Consider the following 23,759-nt stretch of genomic DNA (forward strand, 5'->3'; position numbering starts at 1 on the left):
TTAATCTCACCTATTTAAAGAACCAAAGAGAGACAGTCCTGGTATAATGTGATAGAATGGTCCTTATAATCCAGGAGACCTCGATTCCAATTTCTCCTGAGATATAGATTGTTTATCTAACCTTGGGCAAATCTCCTAACCACTCGATGCTCCCACGCAACTTTCTAAAACTATAAATTGCAATGCAAGCATTTATCTGCTTTGGGAAAGAGATTTTCACCAGTAGAAGTTCACTATCACAATAGAAAAAGATGAAGGAAAGCAGGAAGAAAGGAAAACAGGAAGGAAGAAAGGGAGAAAGGGAGGGAAAGGGGGGAAGGAAAGGAAGGAAGGAAGGGGTAGGGGGGAAAGGAGGGAGGGAGGAGGGAAGAAAGGAAGGAGGGAAGGAAGGAAGGAGGGAAGAAAAAAGGGAAGGAAGGCAGGGAGGGAGGGAAGAAAGGCAGGGAAGGAGGGAGGGAAGAACGAAGGAAGGAAGGAAGAAGGAGGGAGAGGGGGAGGGAAGGAAGGCAAGAAGGAAGGCAGGCAGGGAGGAAAGGCAGCCAGGAAGAAAGACATGAGGGAGGGAGGGGGAAGAAAGGAGGGAGAGAGGGGGGAAGGAAGGCAGGAAGGAAAGGGAGGAAGGGGGAGAAGAGAAGGAGGGAAGGAGGGAAAGAGGAAGGGAGGGAGGGAGGAAAGAAGGAAGGAAGGAAGAAAGGAAGGAAGCAGGGAGGGAAGGAAGGAGGGAGGGAGGGAGGGAAGGAAGACAGGCAAGAAGGAAGGAAGGAGGAAGGGAGGGAAAGAGGGAGGAAGGAGGGAAGGAAGGCAGGGAGGAGGGAGTAAGGAGGAAGGGAAGGAAGGAGGGAAAAAAGGAAGGAAGAAAGGAAGGAAGGGAGGAAGATGAAACAATTTGTCTTGGTTGAATCCCAATTATCTTTCTCTCCGTATTTAGCACTCTTTCCAGTATACCACTGTATGTAAAAGGACTAGTAGAGTAGTATTATGTTTAATAAGCTCATCTCACAAATGTCACCATTTTTCAGACAGTACTCCCTTTTATGGAAGTGGTAGGGAGTTATCATTTCACATGATCTGGCTGCTTTCCATTTTGATGGTAAAATATGGAAAGGAAAAAAATTGCACTTGATTGAGAATCTCAGGGAACATAATTGTTCACTGACACCAGTTGTTAAGAATTTTTTATATAAGCGGACACTAAATTTGAACAGCATATCACATGATATTCTATACCATAATTTTAATTTCATTTCAAACAACCCTGAAATGTTATTGACTATCAATGTCAAGCAATCAACAATAAATAAGCATTTATTAAGCCCCTATTATATGCCAAGAACTGTGTAAATAATGGAAATATGAATCCCAAATGAGCCGGTATCTACTCTGGAAGAACTTCCATTTTGGGAGAAGTAGACAATAAGTTCCCAGATACCTACACTACCGAAATGCATAGTGATTTAGCATAGGGAGCTGACGACTGGAAGAGAGCTAACCTCTAGAAGGAGGGAGCTGACATTTGAACAGAATCTAGAAGGAAACTCAAGGTTTCAAAAGATGCAAATGAAGAAGCCTTCTAGGCATGTAATATCACCTTTATTAATTAATGGGGAGAGGATGGTGGATGAAGGGGTTGGTGGGTGGGAAGGAAAGATTAATTTGGCTGTAGCCTGCAGAAGAGTGCATTATGTGCAATCTGTGTGAAAAGATAACCCGGGGCCTGATTGTGAAGAATTTTACATAACAAATGTCCATTTCAGTCATGAAAATATTTTTATGTTTCAATGAGCAAAGTCTTTCTATCTTAATTCATTTTGAATTACCTTCTGGAAAGTGTGTTCAGGGAAAACTAATACCTCCTGTGTGAGGGCTGCTAAGCCCTTTTCAAGGCTGCTTTCCAACTTTGGTGTCCACCTGATTCACCCACCTCTCTCCTGTGGCTCCTGGAAGCTGCAGCATGCATAGTGACTATCTCAGTAAAACATTTCAGCAGGCAGACTAAACTAAGTTGACGTAATGGGAGAGTTTCTACACCAACCGTGTGAAGATTTCCCCCAGCAGAATGGGCAGACAAGAATATTTGCTCCAATGGCTATAAGGCAACAGAAACAGGTACAACAGAACACTTAGAGCTCGGTTAGACCTTGAAGACACCAAGGTCATCCACTGCATCTCAAGCCATCACCCAATCATTTTGACTTTTGTCTTGCTACCTAATGACTCTGGAGGAATAAGGTCAACAATTTTAGGCAACTATGTCTTATATAAATGCAATTTTTATGTGAATCAAAAGACATCACCCATACCATTTTACCACTTCTACTTACCTCAAAGTCCTGTGGCAACAAGCAAATAATGAAGCAGCAGGTGTGGATACACGGGGTGCTGTAATCACAATCCTGTACAAGGGCACCCTAAGTCAAAAGGTTGTCTTCTTACTGGACTGAAGCAGCAGGAAGGTGTGGCAGCCCCTTAGTGTCTGAAGAACCTTTTTAAAGGACCACACTGCTTACCTCCATATAAGGAAGGGGCCAGGAAAGTGGCTAAAAATTGTCTGCTTCACCAAACCTTACCCTGGCTTGCTTACCATGGCAGAGAGGATCCCACCTGGAGGTGGAAAAATGAAAAAAAATGTATAAAAACTTTTTCAAAGATGATTCTCCTCACCACTGATTTGTGAAAGATGTGCATGGTTAGGACCAACACGAAAATCAGTAGACCTGAAAAATAAATAGCTTTCATTGTAAGAGAAACTCTCTCCAAACTCTGCATCTAAACAGCAGCCTGAGTGAAATAAACCTGGCAAATGAAGGTCAGCATCCTGAAGTCAGAGTTAGATATAGGTGTTTCTGGAGTGGCCACACTAAAAGGGAGCACTATGAAGCCCATGTAAATTTTGCAATCTAAACTAATTTTGTCAACAAGTGTGTCTGTTTATCAAAAGAAGAGAATGATAGGTGTTTGGCATTTATAGGAAAGCACCATGCCAACAATATCAGTATTTCTTTAATGAGGTCAAAGAAAAATTACATGAAAACCTGAAGACCTTCATCATCAATGTGCCAAAAGAGGACAAGTTCATAATTCTGGGTGATTTCAATGAAAGAGTAGCACAAACTACCAGACATGCCTGGGAGTCCTTGAAAGGAATGGAGTTGGGAACAGCAACAGTGCTTGTGCGTCTTGTGACCTTATCACCAACATTTTCTTCTACGTACCTAAACACAATAAATGTTCATGGATGCACACTCACAGCAAACATTGGAATTTAATGGACTATGTGATTGTAAGGAAAAGAGACAGGATGTGAGAGTGAGCAAGGCAGTGTGTGTGGCAGAGGGTTGGACTGATCACAGACTTATCCTCTCCAAGCTAAATATCCAAGTTCAACAAAAACAGTGGCCCCTAAAGCAAAACAAGTACTAGAAAACTTATTCATAGATTAGAGCGCTTCTCTCATCTGATATGAAGGGAAACCAAGAGACAGTTGGCTACAATGGAGCAGAAGAAGAGTTGGCAGCTTTCAGAAATTTGATGGACAGCACCACATTTATTCATCTGGGGCACAACATTTGCAAACATCAAGACTGATTTGACAAAAATGATGAGGAAATTTAGAAGATGCTAAATAAAAAATGAAAACCCCACCCAGCAGAATAGTTCATCCATCTTTAAGAAGGCAGCTTTTAATTCCAAAAACAAAATGCAAGTGGAGCTTAGAGAGATGCAGTAAAAATCTTGGCTCAGTAAGAAGGCAGATAAAATTCAGTTTTATACTGATAATTACAATCCAAAGTGCTTTTATGATACTCTAAAGGCTAATTATGGTCCAAAGACCTATGATACACCTTAACAATTCAGTGCTGATAGAGCCACATTAATTAGTAATAAGGACATCATCCTGGACAGAAGGGCTAACCACTTCCATGGTATTCTCAACAGACTGTCATCAATTAATGCTAAAACCAGTCTCAGGTTGAATCAATCATTCTCTAGAGTAACTCCCAACTGAAGAAAAGGTTTTGAGTCCCGTTTGGATCCCTTCATGTGGCAAAATGCCTACTGCTGATTCTATTCTAACTTAGATTTGTAAGGCAGGGGTCTATTGCTCAAAAAAAAAGGGTGCCTGAAATTTTCCACATTATGTGACAAGAGAAAGTTACCTCTCTTTAAAAGTAAGAAAATTGATTGCTCTGTGATGATCTCAGTAACTATGGGCAAGATTCTTTATCTGGATGATTGTCATCTAACTGAGAGCCAGTGTGGCCTCAGAAAGATTCATGAAATAGTCAATATGGTACCTACTGCCTGATAACGCCAAGAGAAATGCCAGGAGCAGAACAAAAATTTGTATACAACATTCTTTGATTTGACGAAGGCCTCTGATATTATCAGTCTTGAGGGCTTGTGAAAAATTATGGCAGAATTTGATTGCCTGGAGAAATTCATTGGTATTGTACATCAGTTTCATGACAGCATGTTTGCACAGGTTTTGGGTAATGGACAATGCTCTCATGCTTTCCCAATCACCAATGGAGGAAGCAGAACTGTGTGTTTACTCCTTATGCTTTTTAGCATGCTGTTTTTAGCAGTGTTGTCAGAGGCCTTCCTTGAGGATGAAAACAGCATCAAGGGGGCAGCCAGGTGGCTCAGCAGATAAAGCATCAGTCCTGAAGTTAGGAGGATGTGGAATCGAAGCTGGCCTCACATACTTAAGACTTCCTGGCTGTGTTACCCTGGACAAGTCACTTAACCCTAATTGCCTCAGCAAAAACAACACAACAACAACAAAACAGCATCAAGGTCAGCTATCACACTAATAGCAAACTATTTAACTTGAAAAGCCTATAAGTCAAAGTTAAAATGGAGAGTGTAGGTGCATGATTTTTTGTTTGCAGATGATTGTGAATTCATTGCAGTCTCTGAGGCTGAAATACAACAAAGTATGGATTGATTCTTTGCTACCTGGGTAATTTTGGCCTAACAATTAACACCAAGAAAACACAGGTGCTCCACCAGCCGGCACCACACCATCCATATGTGAAAACCATCAGTTATAGCAAATGGAAAAATATTGAATGTTGTGGATAAGTTCACTTACCTTGGCAGTGTACTTTCTTTTTTTTTTTCATTTTTCATTTTTTATTATTATAACTTTTTATTTACAAATTATATCCATGGGTAATTTTACATCATTGACAAATTCCAAACCTTTTGTTCCAATTTTTCCCCTTCTTCCCCCCATCTCCTCTCCAAGATGGCAGGTTGACCAATACATATTAAATATGTTAAAGTATAAATTAAATACAATATAAATATACATGTCTAAACAGTTATTTTGCTGTACAAAAAGAATCAGACTTTGAAATAGTGTACTATTAGCCTGTGAAGGAAATAAAAAATGCAGATGGACAAAAATAGAGGGATTGGGAATTCTATGTAATGGTTCATATTCATCTCCCAGAGTTCTTTCACTGGATGTAGCTGGTTCAATTCATTACTGCTCTATTGGAACTGATTTGATTCATCTCATTGTTGAAGATGGCCACGTCCATCAGAATTGATCATCATATAGTATTGTTGTTGAAGTATATAATGGGCAGTATACTTTCTAGGAAAGTACACATAGATGATGAGGTTGACACATATATTGCCAGTGCTAGCTTAGTGTTTGGGAAGCTCTGAAGGAAAATTTGGAAGAGAAGAGACAGCAGGCTACCTACCAAACTGAAGGTTTATAGAGCCATTGTACTGACCTTATTGTTGTATACTTGGGGAACCTGGACGGTCTACCAGCAAACAGCCAGGAACCTGAATTGCTCTCATTTAAATTATCTTAGGAAAGTTCTGAGAACCATGAGGCAAGATAAGATAACAAATACTGAGGTCCTTTCTCTAGCTAAATGGCCAAGCATTCAAATTTTACTACAGAGAGTGTAATTTCAACGAGCTGGCCACAATATTCAATGCCAAACATATATTTACATAAAATTATTTTACAGAGAACTCAAATAATACAGGCACTCACATGGAGGTCAGACAAAGCACACTCTCAAGGTCTTTCTAAAGAAGTTTGGAATTGTCTTACATAGGAAACACTAGCAAAGGACAGCCTAGCACAGCATGGCCACAACAAAGAAGGGGCCATGTTCTATGAGAAAAGCAGAATTGCAGTAGCTCAAAAGAAATCTGAGATGTACACATTTAAAGACATCTCCATTCTAAATGTTTACATGTACTATTTGTGCCTGAGGTGTGATTGAGTCTTCTGAGCTTGTATTGGCTTTATCAGACACATTGTACCTTGATTTCAACATAATTTTGTCATTTTGGTCCTCTTTGAGAACAAAGGACAACAATCAATCACCCTTCTACTATCTCACTTTCCCAGATGTTTATCTTTTTTAAAAATTTTGTTGAAATGTCTTACTTTATGTAAATCACATTTCCTATACCATGTCTATCATGATGTTCAAAAATTCAAGAGACGTAAAAGGCTTAAGACCAGAAAGAAGGAATCTGGAACAATAGTGTGCCATTGTAGAGGAATCTGTGACCAGGATCTTGTCCTCTCCACCACCAGGATATGAGCTGTCAATCAAGTGTATAGTCATTACCCAATACCTCCAGATTTCCTGTGCTTATCTCAAGTCTGCTAAGAAGGTAGCTGTTACTCATCTCTGGGTTCTGCCCCTTTGTGGGTGATGTTGACATTCTTGCCTAGCTAGGGTGTGGATTGGTATTTCTATCAATCCAATCTTGGCCTGGCCCCCATTCTACCAGTTCCTCCCTTCCTTTTTATTCTACTGTTTCTCTTTAAAGTATTAATAATTAGGTACTTGTATGAAAATGATCCAAATAAGAAATGGGAATCAAAGCAGGTTAATATGAATGCATCTCTTGGCATATTCCCCAGCCTATGTCTTCCTTTAATCTCTTTATCACCCCACTAGCAGCAGGCAAGCCAGAAGCCTGGAAGCTCATTTTCTCCAACACAATTTGCCCATGGGTTTTCACTTAAAACCCACTTACCATGGTTAACTAGGATCCACTCCATTGATATGAGAAAGGAATTCAGTATCCTCTAACTCCCAACTTCTTAAATTTTGGGTCATGGTCCCATATGGGATTTCATAACTGAATGTGGGAGTCATGAAATTTTGATTTATTATCAGTAAATGGTTGATTTGTATACCTATCTTATATACTTATGTAGCCAGGTCACATAAAAATTTCTTAGGCAAAAAGGGGTCACAATGGAAAAGTTTAAGAGGCCTTCTAAAGAACAGCATGGGCTATGCAGTCAGGACTGCATTCAGCATAGTCTTACATCAAAGCAGTCACACTTCTGATTTCTCAATCCTAAATACAATCCAACATATGTATTTAATTTACGTTGTTCTTCCTCTTACACAAGGCAACTCTGAGGGAGTTTGCCCTCTAATACGAAGTCACAAACTTCCTTGTTATCACAAGGTCACCAAAGCAGCAATAGAGGAAGAGACAGAAAGACTGGGGTTGGGGGGGGAGAAACATAGAGGAGGGAAGGAGGGAGGGGGAGGAGAAAAGAAAGAAAAGGGAAAGAAAGAGGGAGAGGGAGAGGGAAAGAGAGGAGAGAGAGAAAAAAGGAAGAGGGAGAGAGGGAGAGGGAAGGAGAGACAGAGATAGAAGGGGGGGGGGGGGGGGAGAGAAAGAGACAGAGACAGATAGAAAAAGACAGAGACAAAGAAAAAGCGACAGAGAGAGGAAGATGGAGAGGAAGAGAGAGAGGGAAGGGAAGAGGGAGAGGAGGGAGGGGGGAGAAACAGATATACAAAGAAAAAGAGACAGAGAGAGGAAGATGGAGAGGAAGAGAGAGAAGGAGGGGAAGAGGGAGGGGAGGGAGGGGGAGGAACAGATATACAGAAGCAGAGGGAGAGGGGAGGAAAGACAGAGAGAGAGAAGGAGAAGAAGAAGAGAAGGAGTAGGAGGAGGAGGAGGAGAAGAAGGAAGAGGAGGAGAAGGAGGAGGAAGAGGAGAAGGAGGAGGAGGAGAAGGAGAAAGAGAAGAAGAAGAAGAAGAAGAAGAAGAAGAAGAAGAAGAAGAAGAAGAAGAAGAAGAAGAAGAAGAAGAAGAAGAAGAAGAAGAAGAAGAAGAAGAAGATGACAGAGACTGAGAGAAGGCACCAGTTTTCACAAGCAAGCTGCTGCCATCTGCTCAATCCCACTCCCCGTGTTCTAACTTGTCACTTTCAGATCCCCACACCTAAGCTTTTCTCATTGAGCCCACACTTGCATTGTCCCCCAGGGCTGAATGAGAGAGGCATGAATGCTTCATTGGTGATTTTATGTTTTTTAAAGAGATTCATGCTTAAGTCCTTTCCTCCTCTTACCATCTATATATATAATTTCCCAACTTGTTGTCTTAATCATGACATTAAAAGAATTTTGAATTTTTCTTTAGGCCTTAAAGATCTGAAGACAATTAGGGTATATAGTTTATTATCAATGTGAATCTCATTTGGAACAATAGACTTAAATTTTTGTAATCCTGGGGGTAATGAATAGGTGACTTAAGGGGAAGAAAGTGACTTTTTTGGGGAAAGAGAGATCACATCATATATATATATATATATATATATATATATATATATATATATATATATATATATATATATATATATATATATACATATATATGTATATATATATATACATATATATATATATATATGTATATATATATATATATATATATATATATATATATATACTATTAAATCTGGTACTTATTGATACTTTTGTTTATAATATTGAGATTGAGTTTAAAGGTGTTAGGCTGAATTTAGTAGATAAAATCTGAAGATATACTCCCTGGCACAGGTTACTACTGAACCTTTTCTTTCTCTCCTTCAGCTTCTATATTTCCAGGTTGGAATTGGTAGTAGAAAATAATTTAAGAAGGAATTTTCAAAACAAAGATTGAAAATTACATTTCAACTTCAAAATTACTGTGGGGAGCATAATTAGGGTGGGATTTTTTATTTTTGCTGGACTAAACATTTATAATGAGGGTTTTCTTTTTCTTTTATATTGTTTAATTGAAGGAAAGGTATAGAAGTGAGAGAAGAGAAAAATGATTGTAAAAAATAAAAATATAAATTAAAGCAGAGATTATTTATATAAATCTATCATAATAAGTAACATTTATATAACACTTCATAATTTTTGTTCATAGCCATCCTGTGAAGTAGGTCACAGGATTGCTATTATTTTTGTTGTTCAAATGAAGAAACTATGAATAAGAATTTAAACAACTTGTCCATGGTAACATAACCATGTTAGGAAGAGGATTTGAACCCATATCTCCTGACTGCAAATCCAGTACTATTTCTACTGTACTACTCTGCCTTATCACTCGAAGATGTTATTGGTGGAGGCCATGCCCAAGAGAAAGATTAGTAGAGACTGTAAGATTAAATAAGGCATCAGACCGGTTCAGAAATTAAAGATGTCTTCTCATAAAAGCTCTAAGCAATCCCTTGGACATCATACTTGATATTCTTCTGGAATTCATTATTTTCTCCTTTCTGGGGTGTAAAAATCTCCTAGTCCTGTATACTCCGTAGTCTGCTAACATGACATAAAGGATTAATGTAGGGACAGTTTTAGATCACGGGAGCTACAACTTTGTACTCTCTATAAAAAGAGTTGTTAAATTGTCTGTCAAAACCATATCTGAGGAGCACAGTTATGAGGGAAAAGACTACTCACTGAAATTTGGATTTAGTTCCCTGGAGTATCTGCTAAGTTTCTCCGGAAAACCATATGGCCCTAGGAGAGGAAGATCCATATGGCCTCAGAAGAAGATGGAGGTAGCTGTGAAATTATCAGGTAGTTTCTGAGCAAAAAGAGAAAACCAAATCTCCTGGGAAGAAGAGGAGGAATTCCTGTACAATGCCAGCTTCTTGGAAAAAAAAAAATGGGGAGTTCTCGCACTAAGCAGGTGCTGGAGCCAAGCAATAGTTAAGGACAAATTCACAATGAAGAAAAGCCAACTTGGACCTGACCCACTATTTGTGTTGGGAGTTATGTATATTGTAGAGATATAGGAAGAGGGGAAAGAGTCAACTCTTAAGTAATCTTCCATGCTTTTTCCTCATAAAGGAAGCACCACAAGTCTGAAGCATTGTACAGTCCCTGCCTACATGAGAGAAAGAAGAGTTATTTTGACTGTTCTTGGTATAGGTTTCCTCTTTCTCCCTCCCTTCCTCTCTCCCTTCCTTCTCTCTCCCTCCCTCTCTCCCTTTCTTCTTCTTCTTCTTCTTCTTCTTCTTCTTCTTCTTCTTCTTCTTCTTCTTCTTCTTCTTCTTCTTCTTCTTCTTCTTCTTCTTTCTTCTTCTTCTTCTTCTTCTTCTTCTTCTTCTTCTTCTTCTTCTTCTTCTCTTCCTCTCTCCTTCTCCCTCTCCCTCCCTCTCTTTCCTTCCCTCTCCCTCTCTTTCCATCTCTGTCTCTCTTCTCTCTTTCTCTGTCTCTCTTTTTCTGTCTCTGTGTCTCTGTCTTTCTCTGTCTCTATGTCTGTTTGTGTGTGTTTTGTGGAGGTAAATAAAATCTGTTTTGCATTCAATGAAATTCAGTTATTAGCTTGGGTGAGAATTGAGGGTTCTTTTGCCTTTTGTCTTTTCTCTAGAGTCTTAGACATAATTAATATTGTTATGTTTCTGGGGTCACCCTGAGTAGGCAAATGAGCCAAAGGAAGTAATTTGTGATATATTCCCAAGGTTGAACCTGGTTTGTGTAAATCTAATAGTTGTCAGAAGCATCTGGTACTTTTCACTAGTTACTTGCTAGTAGGGCTAGCAGTGGTATTTCTGTTTGTTTCAGTTTTTTAAACTATAAAATGGGAATAATAATAATAGCACCACCTACCTCTCATAATTATAGTGAGGATCAAATAAAATAATAATATATGTTTAAAAAGTGCTTAGCACAGTTGCCACTCCTACTTCTCAACGATGAGTATATATATACAAACAATATTTAAATGGATTTCTAAAGGAAAATACAGGAGCTGAAAATGAGGGATTTGAACTAAAAGATTTCTGAGACTGAAAAATGAAATGTCTTGCCCAAAATGACATAGTAAGTTAATGACAGCATTCAGATTATTTGTTCTCCAAATTATTCTACATGCAGTTAGTTCTGCTGTTGTTGTTCCTTCATTCTCGAAGAGGACTATGGCTTCAGGAAGGTGATATCATGACTTGCAAGTGAAATAGTTTGAAATGAAGTTACCAGCTTCACTTACTCTTCCAAGGTTATCTGGGCCCAGTAATATGATATAGTTGTAGTAGGTCAGTCATATCTTACTCTCTGTGATTCCACTGGAGATTTTCCCACACATTTTTTACTCTATTCTGGAGTGGTTTGTTAGTTCCTTCCCCAGCTCATTTTTCAGATAAGGAAACTGAGGCAAACAGGGTTAAGTGACATGACCAGGGTCACACAGCTACTAAGTTTTTAAGGCTGTATTTGAACTCACATCTTCCTCTCTTCAGGCCTAGCACCCTATTGCATCACCTAACTGTTCCATAACGTGATATATGTATTTTTTTTTTAAATCACTATGCTATGCAAAAATCAAGCAATAAAAATCACAGGGTTTCTGGGGAAAATGGGATTAGGACACAATACTAAAAAATTTAATTTGTGATACAATTATGATACAGAGATAAGAACCTAATAAAAATGGAAACAGCTTTTTATACATGTTAAGTTGTTGCATTATTATAACAAGTAGTGGTAACATGTAGGGACTCAGACTGTTGCTCAACCCGATCCCCATTTTATAACAGGTTGCAACAGGATAACAAAGTTGATTGACCAATGAAATAAGATCCTCTGCAAGCTGATACTCTGGGACAATTGGTGAAAGAGGGAAAAGAAAGAATGGAGTAGTATCTGTGGAACAATCCTTCTATCCTCTTTCACCTAGCTTCTTTCTACGCTAAGTAGATTAGACAGACAGACAGATGGACAGACAGATAGATGTAAATATTATATACACACACATACACACTCACACATCATATAAATAAAATAAATATAACACTCTACCTTGAAAAAAAAAATCTAAAGTTTGCCTGTAGAAATGTACATCAAAAGGGTCATAACTTGTGAGATATGAAGTTGTGCAATTTTGTACTTTGTGAAGGAAATCATACATAAATCTATATACAATTTGAGTCATGTTCAAATTGTTCTTTAATATATCAATCAGGTTAGAACAAATTTGTGTTTTCAAAACAAGCATTATAGCAGAACTGACTGTACCTGATAAAGGTCCTTGGGAGAAATTCAGTTTGTTCAAAAATACCATGGCAAGACAGCATAAAAAAGCAAAAGAAACTAATTCTCAATCTCTTTATCATATCTAGAGAAATCTGAGCATGGACAGAAGCTGCTCAAGGCCCTTGGCAGTTGGCCATGGCCCTCTATGAAAATAGAAAGATTACAAAGAAAAGTATTGCATGCCGCTACTATGTAGTGGTTAGCTCCTTTATAGAAAATTCAACTCTAACAAGCCAGAAACAATTCTAGGGATCTTTCTGATCAGTCAGCCAATCACTTAGCATTTATTAAGTGCCTACTATGGGCTAAGTATTGAGAAAGCAAATATTGCCTATCCTCCAGTAATTCATAGTCCAACAGGGAAAATAAGATAATATGTAAAAAAAAAAAAAAACCAATGTATAAATCAGATAGATTAATTTAGAATATAATCTCAGAGGGAAGATATTGGGAAAGACTTCATATAGAAAGTGAGACTATAGCTGAGACCTGAAGGAAGCATCCCCCAAGTAAAACCCCATTATAGAAAATAACCATATTAAAAATTTTATCAATTATTTTCATACCAGATGCAAATCTTATGATCCTTTGTGAAATGGGATTGGTTGTAGATCATGTACAATAGACAGTTTTCAGATGAAGAAATCAAACCTGTCTATAGTCATGATAAAATGTTCTAAATCACTATTAATTAGAAAGAATAACAAGAGGATGGAGCCAGAAGTTTGGCCACTTTGCTTGGTCTTCTCAGAGAGAGAGGTTACTAGGATAGAACTACTCTGATAGACATCTGCTCCTTTAAATATTGTTAGTCTAGAGGATGTGATTTTCAGGTCCATGCTAAATCTCTGATCACTGTTCATTGAAGAAAAAAGGAGGACCCAAACTTTATATCTATCTATATATCTCTATAGATATATCTATATCTATCCTAAATACCAATTCAAAATGAACATAGCCAATTACAAAGAAACCTGTTTATCTAAATCAATAGTAAAACAGAAATCAGAGAAAGTAAACATAGAAGCTATCTTTCAGACAATTTAAAGTGAAGAAGCTCTCTCACTGAGATCAAAAGAGATCAAGAGAGAGCATTCCATATCTCACCCAAGGGGAAATTCCCCAAAGTCTCTAGAGTACCAGGTTTGAGATAGGGATACATTGGAGAATGCCAGCTCTTCTTTTTCCCATTCTTTTCCTTCAGCAACCTGAAGTAGGGTTAGCATCTTGTATCTTTCTCTCCTGAAGGTGGAAGTCAAAAGTGCTGTGAGTAACCACATAGATTAAAGAGATTCCTAAAGACCTAAGAAGCACAAAGAAGGTCCAAAGCCTTGAAGGAACTCCAGAGCTTGAAGAGAAGGAACCTCTCCTTTTTGCAATCTCATCAACTACATCCCTGTCCTTCCTGTAAGCACAGGAAATTGGGAAAGACTCCCAAAATAATGAATTTTGGGTTCAGGATTCTATTCAAATTAAGATAAAATCCTTTATACAACCTGTCTTCAACCTTTCTTTCTAGCCTTATTATATATTAATTCCTTCTTGTACTCTAGTCCTCTCACAAGTGACACTCAATTTCTTCTTCCTGTGTCTTGCCCTGACTGTGCCCCAAATTTGAAAGGAATACCTTCCTTACCTTGATCTTGGTTTCCTTTTTTGACTTCAAGTTTCACCTATGCCAATTTTTACATAGAAAGAGAGAAAGGACATTTATTAAGCACCTATTATGTCCCAGGCACTTTATTAAATATGCTCTCATTTAATTCTCACAACATCCTTGGGAGGCCAGTTTATTTGACAGTTGAGGAAACTGAGTCAAACACAGGTTACCATTTGATAATAAAATATATTGTCTGAACACATCCTCCTTTTAGAAGTACAGTATGACTGGAAAGGCCAGCAAGGTGATACAGTACATACAGCCTAGGCCTGGAGTCAGAAACAGTTGAGTTCAAATCTGGCCCTAGGCATTATTAGCTGTGTGACTCTGGGTATGTCACTTAATCCTATTTGCCTCAGTTTCCTCACCTGTAAAAGAGCTAGAGAAGGAAATGGCAAACTACTCCAGTATCCTTGCCAAGAAAACCCCAAATGGAATTACAAAGATTCAAACATGACTGAAATGAGTGAACAGCAATAATATTGAATAATCACTGAAAAGAAGCATTAAGTTGACTCAGCTATTCTCCTCTAGCCTCAGTATTTTTTGAATCATCAATGACCATTCTCTCCATACCTTTTGTCTTAGAGGAAGAGGCAACCTCACTCCTTGTTGCTCAAGAAAAGTGCTTCTTCTACCAATGTCCCTGACCTCAGCTGATCCTCTTCCTATAGAATCTCTAGCATCTGACCTAGACTATCCAGGAACCAGAAATGTGTGGTAGTGTAAATAGTCCTAGGTCCAGGGGCAGAGGACCTCAGTACATACATATGTCACCCCTAACTCTTGGGCAAAGCATCTCCCTGGGTCTTAGTTTCCTCATCTGTAAAAAAACAAGAGGGTTGGACTAAATGGCCTAGAAGTTCCACCCAGTTCTGGACTTAATGTCTTAATTTAGCTATATCATTTCTCAGATAATACCCTCCAGTGCTTCCCTATTGCCTTCTAAGTAAAATTTAAACTCCCATTTCAAATTCTTTGCCAAGAAAACCCCAAAGGAGGTCAGGAAGAATGGGATATTACTAAAACAATGTAACAACAGCATACTCTGTATGTGACTGAATTAAACTCCTCTCTGTTGACCACACTTTCCTAAGTTTGTCCTTTGTTCATATTACTATCTATATACCTGGAATACCCTCTAACACTCCCCTATAGAGTCCTCTTATCCCACCTCAATGCCAGAATAATATCTTCTGAATATAATAGACTCAATAAAAAATTTAAGTTGAATTGAACTAAATAAAACAAAATCAACCTTTTGTTAAAAAAAGAAAAATCAGATATACCACTAGGTATGAGAGGTTCAATTACCCTGATAATTCCACTCCATTCTATCTCCTGGCCCCCAAAGTAAGTCAGTAAGCATTAAGTGCTTACTATGTTAACATATGTTACTATGTTAAAAAAAAAAAAAGTAAAAAGACAAGCTAGTTCCTATCTTCACCCAAAGAATTTACATTATGATGGAGAAAGACAATACATAAAGCAGAATTGAAAAGTAGGGGGTGGAAGTGGAGAGGTAGTCCAGAAAATGAAGCAAGGATGTTCCAGGTCTTTCCTCAAAATGGAGATTTCTGAAGGAATAAAATGAAGCAAAATCCAGGATTTTGTTTGAATTGCCCAGCTTTTTCTCCTCCCTTATTTGAATGAATAATTTGTTTTCTTTTGCCAGTAGTAAAGGAGATCTACAACTTCATGTAGCCATCAATCCATACCCTTTATCTTCACAGATTTTTAAGAGTTTGACCCCAAGAAATGAAAACATGACATTCTTTTTATGAGAACTTGATGAAGATATTAACATGTAGCAGAACCTGACCTAGAAAAAGAATTCAAAGCTGGTTGTTAAAATTCAAAATGTTCATTGTTATAAAAGTTAATTTTTTTATTGAGGCAGATTAATGGAGACAGATTTAATTTACTGGAAGATATGCAAGGGTTATAATAGCTTGTCTTGTCAGTATGTTTTATTTCTCCTTCTCAGATTTTTTCACTGAAAAGGCAGGGGGAGGAATAAAATTCTCTCAGATGAAGAGACGGAAGTGGCAAACAGATCATTTGTTCTTCCTGCCTACCTTCACCCCTCCCACTAGCCTAGGATTTTCAAATCTAAAAAGTCATGGCCTTATGTATTTGTTTTCTTGTATTATCCCCAGTGAACAACACTTTGTTATTGTGCACTCTGGGGAATTAATTAGAGTGTGGAAAAATGTGGACTATAGGGAGCTATGATGCTAGCACAAGTAACCCCACCTAACACTGGTAATTGGGTCTGTGAAAACACAACATTAGACAAAAATCATATTACAGCAGGCAGTTAGTTGTACAGCAACAATTTTATGCATGAGTGATCAGCTGAGCAGTGTTAATGATGGGCTTTGACTATGTTCTCTTAATGATATTACTGTTGGCCAAGGCAACACTGAGTAAGATATATTGATACTTTAATACTCTCATGGAGTTGAGATCTCCCTGAAGAGGTTAATCCCTGCAATGATGCAGATCACAACCCACTGATATTTGTCATTCCTGTGTGGATTCTTCACCTCTTGGAATATATATATATATATATATATATATATATATATATATATATATATATATATATATATATGGGAGGGAGAGAGGAGAGGGAAATCCTCAAATTCCTTTGACACTGTCAGAACATACAGTATTTTAAAAGGATTTTCAAAGTGAAGGATTAATTCCCTTTAGTTAATGGTTGGAGGATAGGCTTTCAATATTGTTGAATCATTTCAGTCATATCCAACTCTTCATGACCCCATCTGGGGTTTTCTTAGCAAACACACTAGAGTGGTTTGCCATTCTTTCTCCAGCCCAAGGTCTCATAGCTAATAAGTGTATGAGGCCAGATTTGAGCTAGGGTCATCTTGACTCCAGGCTTGGCATTCTACCCACAGTGCCCCCTAGCTACCCTGAGTTTAGGAACTGATTACTTCTAATAATTCTCATTGAAAAACTGTTAGAGACCTACCATCAGGTTCTAAAGCCCTATAAAATAGGAACCAAAAAGCTAAGAAAGATTCAGAAGGTGTTGTTAGAGCTATCATTGATCTTCTGACATAGAATGACCATTGCCCAGTCCTTCCATGCACTCTGAGCCTAAGCCAGTTTGCACAACATCCCAAACCACAACACTTTTCCCAGGAGAAAGCAAATACAGACATGCAGAGAAAGTTATCCAGGTAACCAGACTCCCTAGAGCAGCCCTGCTCTGCCATAACAAGGTCTCACATGGCTCTCTTATTCCACTTTTGTCAAAATACTCAGCTTTAAATCTATGCTATAAAAGTCCATTTTAAGGAACACCAATCTAGAACTTTTGGGTCGTCTTCCCTTTTGCTGTTTTTGTTGTCATTCAATCATTTTTTTCCCAATTGTGTCGCATTTTTCATGACCCATTTTGGGGTTTTCTTGGCAAAGATATTGGAGTGGTTTGCCATTTCTTTCTTCAACACATTTTATAGATGAGAAAACTGAGGCAAACATGGTTAAATAACAGCTGATAACTGTCTGAGGCCAGATTTGAACTTATAAAGATGAATCTTCCTGACTTTAGTTCCAACACTATCCAATGCACCACCTGCCATTACAGGACACCAAAGCCAGGCTCAGCATATGAGGAAATCAGAGACCCTTAGTATGCTTTTCTGTTCTCACAATTCTTTAATTCTTCTTCATTTTAAAGTGTCATATATACCCCCATCTCTCCTTGAAAAACAATTTGTGATCTGACCTCTCTCTAGGTACCTGATGGAATTGACTCAACTGGCAAGATCATGGATATACTGCCTGAAACTCTTGCACTGGTATGCAATATACAGCATAGTTATCAATATGTCAACACTTTTCTCAGTCATTAAGTTCCATTAAGTATTTACATATATTTTGATCTTGATATTCCTACATTGTTCTCTACAACTTTTTTGTAAATCTTCCTTCTGGCTCTTCTCTTGAAGCATTGGTTATTACCAATAATCATTTAAATCACTTCAGTCTACTTTGTATCTTCAGGATTCTTCCAGGAGGGATAAACTATTACCTCTAAATCCTGTCTTCTTTTCTTGAAGCCTCTCAACTCAGGTGGAATGTTTAAATTTTTGTATCTTATTGATAGGTTTTGTTTTTACATCACAATATTCCTTTTTTTCCTTCATACCTGGAGATTCACTAGTTGTAGTAAAGATTTAAAAGAGAAGTGTACTTCTCTTTTTGTTAAGCGTACTATCACTTAACAAAAAGTTACCTTCTGGTATGTGTGACAATATAAGCAATATTCAACATCCATAGTGCTCGCAGGGAGATACAAATTTTTTTTCAACTTTTCTTTGAGCACAAGCTTTATCATTACAATTACATAGTGTTTAGCCTTCTCTGTTATGTTATGTTTTATTTTGTTTCTTTCCATTTCCACTGTGGTGGTCATAGTTTTTCCTCATTCTGCTTTAGGGGTTCAGATTTAACAAGTTTCTTATTTTTTGGAAAGCATCTTCAAGAAAAGGAGAATGTTGCTTGCTTCTTTCTCTAGAATTACTTTGTCTTAAGGCCATGGCCATTTAGTGTGGCTCAGGAGTCTTCCCAGAACCCGTTTCCCAGGATATTTGCTTGAGCTCTAATCAAGGTGAGGATTTTTGATCATTCAGTAGCTGTACCCTACCATTCCTGCTGAAGCTATCTTGAATACCCTCAACTATCTGGTTTGACTAACCATATTAGTGCAATGGCTTCCTATCATGTCAATCATCCTCTTAAGGACTATCTCCTTGAATGTTATAATTTATATAATGCTAAGTATTACCTAATATACTAATACCTAATACTTTCATCCCCCAAGTCCTAGAATCAATCAAGAATGGATTAAAAAAAAAAAACATTTATTAAGCACTTACTACTTGCAGAAAATTGGTCCTGGCCCCAGGCAAATGTTCCTTTGAGCCTGATTTAGAGATCCCCTCTCCATACCTCCAAAACTTGTTTCCCTGCTTCAGACAAACTTCTCCATGATTGTTTGTTTCTTAACTCACCAAACTAGGTAAATGCATCTTGCACTAGAAATACTAGTTCTGAAGAATTTGGTTTGGTCATACTTTGGGAATCTGATGTCTCCATCTATCCTTGCATTTCCTATTTTTAAGGAATTCCCAAGTTCCTTGGTTGGGGGGGGGGTGCCCATCCCAAGTATGTTAAAACTGCTCCATATGATCTGAGTTGTCACAACAGAAGCATGGACAATATAGAGAGTTACTAATTACTTCATCATTTAGAGTACAATTTCTAGTTGACTTCTATATTTGGGCTTGGAGATCTCCCATTATAGCAGTGGCTCCTCATAGACTTTCTATTTCCCAAGCTATTTGTTCATATTTCTGAGAGCTGTCAAATCTCCACACATAGGATGCCTGGCTAAAAGATCCTTAAAGTTCTCAATTATAAATATTTTCTAAATTCTTCTATGACTACCTTCTTTCTCAATTCCAAATGGTTCTCAGATGATGGAGCTCATTTTTATAAGTCATCAGTATGTCCCTTCTGCTTGAAGTCTCAAACTAATAGTGGCTACAAACCACTTCTAATAAAAACAATGACTTTTCCTAGTTTCCCAAATGGGAACTATTTTCATTCACCAAAAGCATTGCCAAATCCAAGTTAAATGAGCTCTGGAAAAGATTCTCTCAAGCATAATCAGGCTTGATTTGCTCTCATATTCTCCCCTGACCTTCTGCCCTTTCTAATCTGTTCATAATTAATTTCTATCTTTTGCCAACTGGCCTAGAAAGGCATTTTATGCACCCCCAACCCTTGGGAAGGGGTGCTTCTGGAAGCAATGATGGATCCAACATAGTCAACAGTATGACCCTTCCTCTTGCATCACAAGTCAAATAAGCAGTTGTTATAATTATTGGAAATTCTCATTCAATTCATAGGTAACCTCCACCAGACTCTTATTGGCAAGGGAACAGAATTCATAGTGTATTGGTATTTTTCTCAGAATTTTTTCAGAACACAAAACAAAAAAGACTCAGGAAGTATTTTTTAAGGACAGTTTCCCCTGACCTAATGATAGAGTCATCTCTCCCCCCTCCCCATTCCCACCCCCCCTCCCCCCAGCCCTTTAGTGTTCTTGGGGCATAAAACCTCAGGCAATTTACTACACACTACTCAGCCTACAAGACGTTCCCTAGGGACATATATATACCACACAAAGAAACAAAAATACACACATGCAGGGAAAGTGTCCCAATTCACCAGAGCGTTGTTCTGTCAAAAGATCTCACCTAACTCTTGCTTTCTTTCCTGTCAACAATAAGGAGTCATGATGCAGAGGTAGGTTAGCATTCCCAGGAACCTGGATTGAATAAACTTTAGTCACTAACTTCTTGTGTGACCCTGGACAAGTCACAACCAAATGAGCGGATTGGACCAAGTTTCTTACTAAGTTTCTTCCTAAGGTTCTTCTTTCTGAGGTTTCTTCCAACTCTACATTTAATCTGTGATTTATAGAGTTTACATTTTGTAAGGGCCACTTTAAGGAATAACAGTTCAGGGCCCCAGCTTCTCTGTTTTTATGCAATGTCTATAAGGAGCCTCAGTGAGAGGAAAGCTAATGCTTCCTTTTAGAATATTGGCCTGCCAATCCTGCCTCACTCACTCCTCAACTATCCTGCCTTCCTTGAGGCAGGTAACACCTCTATGTGGCAATTACTATGAGCAAATCATTTAATTGCTTTCTATCCATCAAAGTCTGGATTTCCAAATTAAGACTAATTATATGCTGCTTGCAGGTATAATTTGTCCATTAGCTAATTTGTAAAGAACAAGCAGTTTTTAATGAACTGGAATTCTGAGCAAAGTATTATAGTCATAATTTAAATAGAAATAATGGGTTAAAATGCAAATAAAATTCCAGATCTATACCCTTTCTGAACTAGGCTGAAATCGAACTTGTCTTTCAGAAGTGATACAGTACAGAAAACTCTGTCGTGGTATTTGCCTCCTGGCATTCACCTTGCTGTGTGGGCTTTTTGATTTTTTTTTTTTTTTTTTTTTTTGCCCTTTGATTAATAGCTAATGTCTGTTAGCAGAACTTGCCCATGCCAGTGGTTCTGTCTTGGCCATCTAGCCGAGTTCTTAGCAAAGAACTTCTTAAGTCTTTCTACAAGCCTCTGTCTTGGTTCTAGTCACAAATGAGGGCAAATTAAAATGTTTATGGCAGCCCTGTTTGTAGTGGCTAGAAACTGGAAATTGAATGGATGCCCATCAATTGGAGAAATATGAATGTTATAGAATATTATTGTTCTGTAAGGAATGACCAGCAGGATGAATACAGAGAGGATTGGCAAGACTTACATGAACTGATGCTGAGTGAAATGAGCAGAACCAGGAGATCATTATATACTTCAACAACGATACTGTTTGAGGATGTATTCTGATGGAAGTGGATTTCTTTGACAAAGAGATCTAACTCAGTTTCAATTGATCAACGATGGACAGAAGCAGCTACATCCAGAGAAAGAATACTGGGAAATGAATGTAAACTGTTTGCATTTTTGTTTTTCTTCACGGATTATTTTTACCTTCTGAATCCAATTCTTCCTGTGCAACAAGAGAACTATTCAATTCTGCACACATATATTGTATCTAGGATATACTGTGACATATTTACCATGTATAGGACTGCTTGTCATCTAGGGGAGGGGGTGAAGGGAGGGAGGGGAAAAGTCGGGACAGAAGTGAGTGCAAGGGATAATGTTGTAAAAAATTATCCAGGCATAGGTTCTGTCAATAAAAAGTTATAATTAAAAAAAAAATGAAGGCAAATTGGTGACCAAATTATTCTCAATCCAATCCATTGGGTTCAATTTAGCACACCCAGTGAGAGCTAAGGGAAATTAACAATTTTACACCTTCACAGAATTTACACTAAAGATTCTGCCAGATCCTATAAGCTATGTACTAGTTATAAAAAATAATGATAATAATAATAATAAGATTTACACAATGTGTCATTAAAATTTAGTTTGAAATATAAGGCCACAAATAGTTTGGAAAGAAGGTGTGCTTAAATAAATTCCTGATTATTTCCCTTTATCCATTGCTCAGTTTCTGTTAGGAGGGAGTCCCTGTACCAGTTACAACTGGCTCTGTAGTGAGATATACATCTTATTGTACCAGTAGTTTAAATAATAAGGTGTGGACTCAAAGGGTGTGTTTTGAAATAAATACTTCAATTATTTTAGGCACAGGTTACAGAAATTCAGTTTATCCACTGGGCAGGTTGCTTCTCAAGTTCAAATTCACTCATTAAGCATATATCTTATATAACTGTTATAACAAGGTCATATCAGGGTCAGAATCTCTAGGAATATTCATAACCCTATTTTATTGATGATTACTATGATGCTTAGCACATACTAGATAAAAGTAGCCTTTCATTAATCTTGATTTAGCAAAGTTGTAGAGTATAACTAAATAGATTTTTAAATAATAGTTTGTGTTTATATAGCATTTTGTGATTTGCAAAGCACTTTATGTTTAAGCATTATTTCTTTGTCACTTCACAATAACCCTGTCAGGTAAGTTCTATGGGCATTATTACCCTCATTTTATAGCTGAGGAAACTGAGCTGTGGTTATATGATCAGCCATTTATCCATTGATAATTGTTAATAATTGTTGAACACATGGCTTAACTTGTCCAGGAACAATCTGTATCTCTCAAAATACTTTGGAATATGAGTATTGTAATAAGAAATTTTGTAGGATGCTAGCCAGTAGGGATCCTGGCTTCTGACTGGGACTGTACATAGAAGTTAAGATTCTAAGGCATTCCAGGGCATAAACAGGAAAGGAATCTTGGCCGGTTGGATCCACTCAGGCATATTCATACCTGTCTGTGCTCCATAGTCTGTGCTCCACCACAGATCTGGAGCTGGAGTGAGATCCAAGAAAAATATCAGCCAGGGGTGTACTGGAGACAGCTCAGACAAGCAGATGAGAAAATCTATTGTTAAAATTTTTTGGTGTGAACATTTACATCTCAGTAATCAGCAAATGCTACATATCAGGATTTGAGTTCTTGTTTTGTTGATTTTCTAGACTTAAGAAAGTGATGGAGAAAATGTTAATGTTGCTATTAAATTTAAAATTGTATCATGAGTACTTGTTTTTCCTGCCAGAGAATCAGCTATTACACATTTATTAGCACATCCCTGGATGTAACCTAAGTTTATGATCCCTGGAATCTAAAGTTATTCCATTCCTCTTGCCAACTGAACCCTGATAATGTTTTGGAATATGTGCCTTGTGGTTTTCTATTTTGTTATTATTATTGTTAGGAAAAACATAGAATATCCATAGCCAGGAGAGGAAAATTAAGTGACTTGCCCATAGTCACATAGTCAGTAAATGTCAGAAGAGGGCTTCAAACTTAGCTTTCTTCTGAATGCAGGACCAGCATATTTTCCACAGTATCATACTGCCTTCCACCATAACAGATCTTCAAAACACCATAACCTTTCAAAACAACGAAAAGATCTAATTTTTACTACTAGTCAAGACAACAAGCTTCTAAAAATATGGTCAAAATATTTTCTTTTAGAAATGATTTTTTTTCTATTAATAGCAGGAGGGGAATCCTAGGATACACTAAACTAATGTCATATATACCCCAAAGTACAAGCTTATTGAGTGTGAATTCTGCATGTAGTTCCAAAGGATTTTGAAGAATATCTGACATTAAAAAGTGAGAGCATT

At 37.7% G+C, this 23,759-nt stretch overlaps 1 long non-coding RNA gene across 1 annotated transcript in view; it reads left to right on the plus strand.

Moving 5' to 3' along the window:
* Positions 1-23,759, plus strand: part of LOC127554528 (uncharacterized) — a 39,981-nt gene that overhangs the window by 6,102 nt on the left and 10,120 nt on the right. The gene's annotated exons all lie outside the window — the stretch shown is intronic.

The sequence above is a fragment of the Antechinus flavipes genome, chromosome 3, assembly GCF_016432865.1.
Source record: "Antechinus flavipes isolate AdamAnt ecotype Samford, QLD, Australia chromosome 3, AdamAnt_v2, whole genome shotgun sequence".
Lineage (NCBI taxonomy): Eukaryota > Metazoa > Chordata > Mammalia > Dasyuromorphia > Dasyuridae > Antechinus > Antechinus flavipes.